At 35.0% G+C, this 6,991-nt stretch overlaps 1 pseudogene; it reads right to left on the bottom strand.

Moving 5' to 3' along the window:
- Window positions 1-859: 859 nt before the first annotated feature.
- LOC118729270 lies at window positions 860-1,444 on the bottom strand (annotated as a pseudogene).
- Window positions 1,445-6,991: the final 5,547 nt, after the last annotated feature.

The following is a 6,991-nucleotide window of genomic DNA, read 5'->3' as shown; positions in this document are numbered from 1 at the left end:
AAACAATTCTGCCTTTCAGCCTGATCACCCCTAACCAATCCCATGCCAGCCTGATCACTGCCTAACTTCCCTGCTGGGCTGGTCATCCCTAACTTCCCTCCCTTGTCAGCCTGATTGACCCTAACTTCTCTCCCCTGTTGGCCTAGTTGCCCACAACTGCCCTCCCTGAAGGCCTGGTCACCCTTAATTGCCCTCCCCTGCTGGACTGATCCCCCCCAACTGCCCTCTCTTGCAGGCCTGGTCTCTCCCAACTGCCCTCTCCTGTTGGCCATCTTGTGGTGGCCATCTTGTGTCCACATGAGGGCAGCCATCTTTGACCACATGGGGAAGCCATCTTGTTTGTTGGAGTGAGAGTCAATTTGCATATTACCTCTTTATTATGTAGGATGTAGCTTCAGTATTGGGGATGTATAATACAATCATGATATCTGCATTCTAATGACTCTCAGTAAAAAGAACTGCTCTGCAAAGGAGCATTTGGAGTATGGGATGGGTGTATTTTTTTTTTTATTGTCATAATACATTAAGAGTGACACTGGCATATTGTGGTCACAAGGCATGGATGATGAATATACTATAATCATAGGTTATTCTTATATAATTAGACATATTAAACAATTGAACAGCTCATACTTTTTCAAAAGATACAAATAAACAGCATGTAAATATAAATATCAACACATAAAAAAGGATTATATATATATTTATATTATATATATATATTTCTATAGAGTCATATATATTACACTATAAGTTATAAAAATGAATAATTTATTCAATTATTCCTTTTGGCAATTTTAAACTTCATGAGCATTGATTGTGCTTGGGGAAAGTAACAATGTTAAAGAACATTACATGATTACATTACCTTCCTTTTGGTCCATATCTGCATGCATGGCAGAGACGGTGAAGACTGGGGCATGCATTTTCTCAGTGAGCCAATAAGATGACTGCCTGGGTGATGGTTTGGGTTTCATATAAGTCACACAATGTGTCCAGCTTCCACTCCTCTCTTTCCACATTGATGTAGAATTGGCGGATACCCTCCAGAGTCAACTCTTCCTTCTTGACTAGAATCTGAATGGGGTCCCTCATGAACTTCTTGGTCACCTCTAGCACATTGGAAGTCATTGTAGCTGACAGCAATACCGCCTGGGTGTTGCTGTTGAGATTTTGAAATATGTCATAGGTCTGGTCCTTGAACCACGACTTAACATTTCATCAGCTTCATCCAGTACAAACATCTTGATGTATTTGGGAGACAGGTGTCTGTGATTAAGCATGTCAAACGCATGTCCTGGGTGCCCACAATAATAGAGGGAGTTTCCATCAGCAATTTCTGCCCCTCTGCATGCATGTTGGTACCCCAATTGCAGGCATGGAAGGAGGCACCCATGTAATCTCCTAAAGCCATGACTACCTTCTGATTTTGCTGTGACAATTCTCTAGCACATATGTGTCAAATACAAGGCCCGCGGGCCAAATCCGTCCCGCCAGGCCTCGCAATGTGGCCCGCACCGCGCTGTCATCACTGCACTCCGCTGCGTTTCCATCACAATGACAGTTTATGACTGTTCAGTAAACCATTCGGCCCGCGATTTAGGCTGGATTTTAGATTTTGGCCCCTTCTCTGATTGAGTTCGACACCCCTACAGCAGGTTCTAGGACCAAGGCCTAAGTAGCCTTTAGATCCAATTCAGTCTTTTGCAGAATCAATATGTCAAATATGTTTACAGAAATTACTTACCTCCTTCCATATGACATATAAGATTCACAGATGCCTCTTTTTCTTACCTGTTAAAAGTTCATATACAGACTTTCCAAATTCCCATTCAATGCTTCATTAATGATTAACTATTTGTACCCACTGAACAATCTGAACAAACCGTCTATTAATTTGACTTGACCAAGCTTTAAATTCCTCTCCTTTCTACAGGGCCCAGAACTTTCAACCACCATTAGCTGTGCAAGTATTTGAACGTGGACCAACTTGTCCGTAATAGCACCTCCTGAAAATATGGTGTGGAAAATGTGTTAAGAAATCCTAACTCAATACTGGAGTCAGAAATCCATGAAGAGAGGGCTTTCACATATCACTTATCACAGCAACATAGTGCAGCAAGAAGAACAAATATTTCTTCTCTACTGTCAACAAGAGGTCCTTGCCTGCAACCTATGAGAAACTGCTACTTACTAATTCCAACTTTCATATTCCTCCCATGAACTCTCTCTCTCTCTCCTCTCCTCTCCTCTCCTCTCCTCTCCTCTCCTCTCCTCTCCTCTCCTCTCCTCTCCTCTCCTCTCCTCTCCTCTCCTCTCCTCTCCTCTCCTCTCCTCTCCTCTCCTCTCCTCTCTTCTCCTCTCGTCTCCTCTCCTCTTCTTTCCTGTCTCCTATCTCTAAAATAAATAAAAACATATTTAAAAAAAATTTTAGGGTACATGCTTGAGCACCTATTATTCATTTCTTAAAATTTATCTTTATTATTGTATTGAAAGTGTTACTGATGTCTCTTTTCCCCCCATTGACCCCTTCTAGCCACACATGCCCCCAACCCCAGGCCTTCACCACACTATTGTCTGTGCTCATGGTTTATGCATATATGCATATAAAGTCTTTGGTTAATCTCTCCCCACCCTCCCCACCTATTTCCACCTCCCATCTGAGATTCTACCATACATGTTAAATTATTTTTCAGAATTTTTATTTCCTCTCAGGAGGAAGCTTAGCTCCTTATATAACATTTGTAATGAATTGAAATAAGAAGATCAGGTATTTATAATTGTTGACATGTCATTAGGTAGCTATGATTTTTACTATAAAATCATATCTGGTATTGCTGCTAGGTCACCTTACCTCTTATCTCCTTTAATCAAATAATGTCTGCTCATAATGAGGCTGTAAAACCTTCAATTTCAGATTTTGCTGGAGTTTTGATTTTCTTTATATAATATGTGCTGTGTCTTCAATATCTTGCATATTCACTAAAAATGAATGATTTAAATACTGATGCATTTTAATATAGATATAACCATTAATTGCCCTTTTAAAAATAAATTTATATGCATTCTAAGCATTAAGAAATATCATCTACTTCATGTGAAAGTTTACAGACTATATCAATTAATGCTGAAAATGTGAAATACCTACTTTAATAAACAAATACTGAATGTGACATCCACCAAATTTGGTCAAGTCTTGTGACTCCCAGAATGATTTTTCCACTTCAATTCACAATAGAAAATACGCAGTAGCATATTGGTCTATTGTCCACAGATATTCAATAAAATTGAATGATTACAATATATTATATATTTTCTAAAATATGTCATATATATAACATATTTTAATAAACAGTTTTGATATTTTTAAAATATTTTAATCTGTCCATACTATTGTTATGAATAGGCTTCCAGCTAGCTGGTGTGGTTCAGGGATTGAGAATGCGACCATGAACCAGGAGGTCAAGGTTCAATTCTCAGTCAGGGTACATGCCTGGGTTGAGGGCTCCATCCCCAGTGGCGGGCATGCAGGAGGCAGCCAATTGATGTTTCTCTCTTATCAATATTTCTAACTCTCCCTGTCCCTCCCTCAAAAAGATTAGACTTCCAGTGTCCCAGTGAAATACACAATTCTTCCCCTTTCTAACAACTGGAGAATTGCAAATTGGAGGTGAAAAAGCTAAAATAAAACCTAAATGCTCTGCTATCTTTCTTCCTAAATTTAAACTCCTTAACTTTGTCACTTTTGAGCTTCACGTTATTAGATAATGAGACAGAAAATATAAAAAAGAGCTCAGTGAACTTGACAGACCCACAGGGCACAACTAAAAAGTGAGTTGCCTTTATCCTCTCATTTTTTCTATCAAATTAACATTGTTCCTCTGCCATTTTTTTTGCAACTCTTGCCTGAAACAGATAGTATCTCTCTTTCTATTTAGCACACAGCTATCAGATCTACTAACATACTTTTTCTGTTCTAATTAGTTTAATTTTAAAATCGTTATTCTAACAGTGTTATATTTTTATAGATCTTTAATTTTATATGACTCCTCTTCATCCTTTCCCATAATTCCTTCATAGGGATATTGAGTTGGGCTAAGTATAACATAAAGCCAACTGGCCAAAGACTATAAAAAAATATTTATTGGATATAAAGAGAAATTAAATTTTAAAATGTAATAACTGTAAGCACTAATATATTATATAGTGAACAACTTATATTATTACAATAATTTATAACACCATAGGTCACAGCCTAAACCAAGACTTAAAAATATGTTCAAAATGCTAAATGTGTCATTGGTATCTCAAATTTTAGATCAGTGTATTAAAAGGTATTGATTAATGGTTAACTTCACTTAAGGCTATATACAAATAAGGCTATATACAAATAAACTAAACTAAAAGGCTTGAGGATTCTCAAATTAATGCAGCTATATATATATATTTTTTCTTTTTCAATTCTAAGCCTATTTATAGCAGGAGTAAATTATAGTGACCATTTCACCGAAAAGCAAAAGTTAAAAAAATAATTGCTACTATCCATAATTAATGAAGCAAATCTATGCAGATAAATATGCATAAGTGTGTGAGTCTGTATATATATATTTTCATATTTCCTCTTCCCTTTTTGGGGGATCGTGGATGACAAAATAGGAATGATTTTCTTTTCTCTACTATTCTGACACTCCCTAAAAGTTCACCATATGCTTAATGGTGTGATTATTTAATAAATATACCTTTAGTGCATTAAACACTGGCTAAATGTAATTTAACAAAATATCTTTAAGAGAAAATACTTGTATTTAATTGTCACGATTTCTTAGTAATTTGTTTTATTCTAGCAAGAGTAAATTAAAACCTATAAAGATTGGAGAAATAATAAAAATTAAGTATAAATGTGTGGTCATAATTCAGAGAATACCATAGTTTCCCATGTATAAGATGCTCCCACTTTTCCAAACCAAAATTAAGAAATCAATATTTTAAACAAAACAGAATACATTTTAGTAATTACCACAGGTAATGTTTATATACCAGTGCTATGATATTATGCAACATATCACTTTATTCAGCCTCTGCTATCTCACTGCTCTCTTCTTCATCACTATTAGTTCCAGACATATCAATTTATTCAACTTCTATTGTATCACTGCTGTCTTCTGAGTCACTGTCTATCTATGTAAAATCAACATCATAAACTGGTGGCTAACTTTATTCATGTTCTCATGGCCAACCCTTCTCTCCTCAAGAAATTGAAGCACGATTTTGCCTTTCCTGTAAAATCAACAATGTTCATTTTGCTTGGAATCATTCTTGCCTGACACTGAATAAGCTTCCTTGACATATATAAGCCACTCTGGCACTGCTCCACAATCCAAGGTTTTCCTCTGAGGGCCTTCTTCCGTTATGGCTCCTTAAGGAGTTGTTCTTCCTGTTTTCTCCACTGTTTGATCATACACTCAGTGGGAGGAGGTCCAAAGTGTCTCTCTGCAGCTCTATTTCCATGCTTTTTTGTATAGCTGATTAATTCACTTTGAACTTTGCAGAGTAAGACAATCACTTACTGGTATTTATCTTTTTATTTTTTTATCATTATGGGCTCAGAACACGCTGGTTCCTGTTGTATCTGCATACTCTCCATCTCCACCTCCAATTACAGCATCAGCTGATGTCAGTAACAATAAGGCTTGTGATTGGAGGAAACCTGTTTGACACGGTATGGCCAGCTATGCACCCTGTGGCTTCCTCCTCAGCTGACTTCCCTGTACAAGAAGCCCCTCAATTTTAGTCTAACAATTTTAGAAAAAACACCTTCTTATACACAGAAAGATATGGCAAATGATTAAAAGTATAGAAAACAAAAACACATTCAATTTGCTAAGAAGGATCATTAAGAAATCTTCAAATTAATATATATATTACCAATAAGTCTATTGTGAAATAGCTACATATAACTGTTTTCACTATTTTATTTTTTCTTATAATAAAATTGATATGTCATATCATATTCTCTATATTGGAATATAGATATATTGATAGATAAATGACATAGATAAATAAATTAATCACTACTTATTACTTCAGTGCCTTCCTTATATTAAAAAAATAAGAGTAAAATCCAATTTAAATTTATAATTTATGAACAAAATATTTTCAAAAATGTTTAATTTAAACAAATCTATAATTTTTAAAGACCCAGTCTAATTTACCTTTGGTTGATACTTGCACATGCACATTCACATGTCATCAGAGTAATGCATATTTCTTTGTTTCTCAAATAAAAAAAAAAATCTACTGACCTATTTAATATACTATAAAAATTAAAATTAATGAACTGAATTTTTACCATGAACAAGTAAAATCCTAAAATATATGAATTATTTATAATCTAGATATAAAGGTAATTGATTTATTATTTTTTAACACAGAAGGCAAATATTCCAGATGTAGTTATAATATTAGTTCCTTTAATTCGCTAGTAAAATTCTTGAACCAAGACTTATTTAACATTGGTGATTAATGATGACATTAATGTCATGTATTTTTTAAATTTATAGTGTGTTATTATACCAAACACACTGATATATTATTTGTTTTAAAGCCTCTTATACTATAACCTATTATTTGGTGGAAAATAAAAAGATCATGTGAAGAGGAGAATGAAATAGAAAGGGAGAACAAATGGTTAGACAATTACATGTAAGATGTATTTGGAATTGATCATGCTACACTTCATTCACTTAATCCAGTGCTCATAAATTGGGTGACTTTTCTAAGCTCCCTAGCTCCAAAAGTCATTTAGCTGACAAGCTTTGACATTTTTTGTGTTCTCTGTTTATTGATTTCCAATGGAATTCTTATCTAAATTGATGAATGTGTACCTATGTTAAGAAAAAATATTCTTCGTTCTTCTTCCCCCTCCAAAGTGAATCTAATAACAGAATTTATCTTCAAAAACATAGGTCAAGGCACAAGAAGACGAAATATT

This window comes from Pipistrellus kuhlii, unplaced genomic scaffold, assembly GCF_014108245.1.
Source record: "Pipistrellus kuhlii isolate mPipKuh1 unplaced genomic scaffold, mPipKuh1.p scaffold_m20_p_3, whole genome shotgun sequence".
In the NCBI taxonomy this organism is placed as follows: Eukaryota; Metazoa; Chordata; class Mammalia; order Chiroptera; family Vespertilionidae; genus Pipistrellus; species Pipistrellus kuhlii.
Note: the sequence above shows the minus strand (reverse complement) of the source record. Positions and strands in the feature narration are given on the sequence as shown.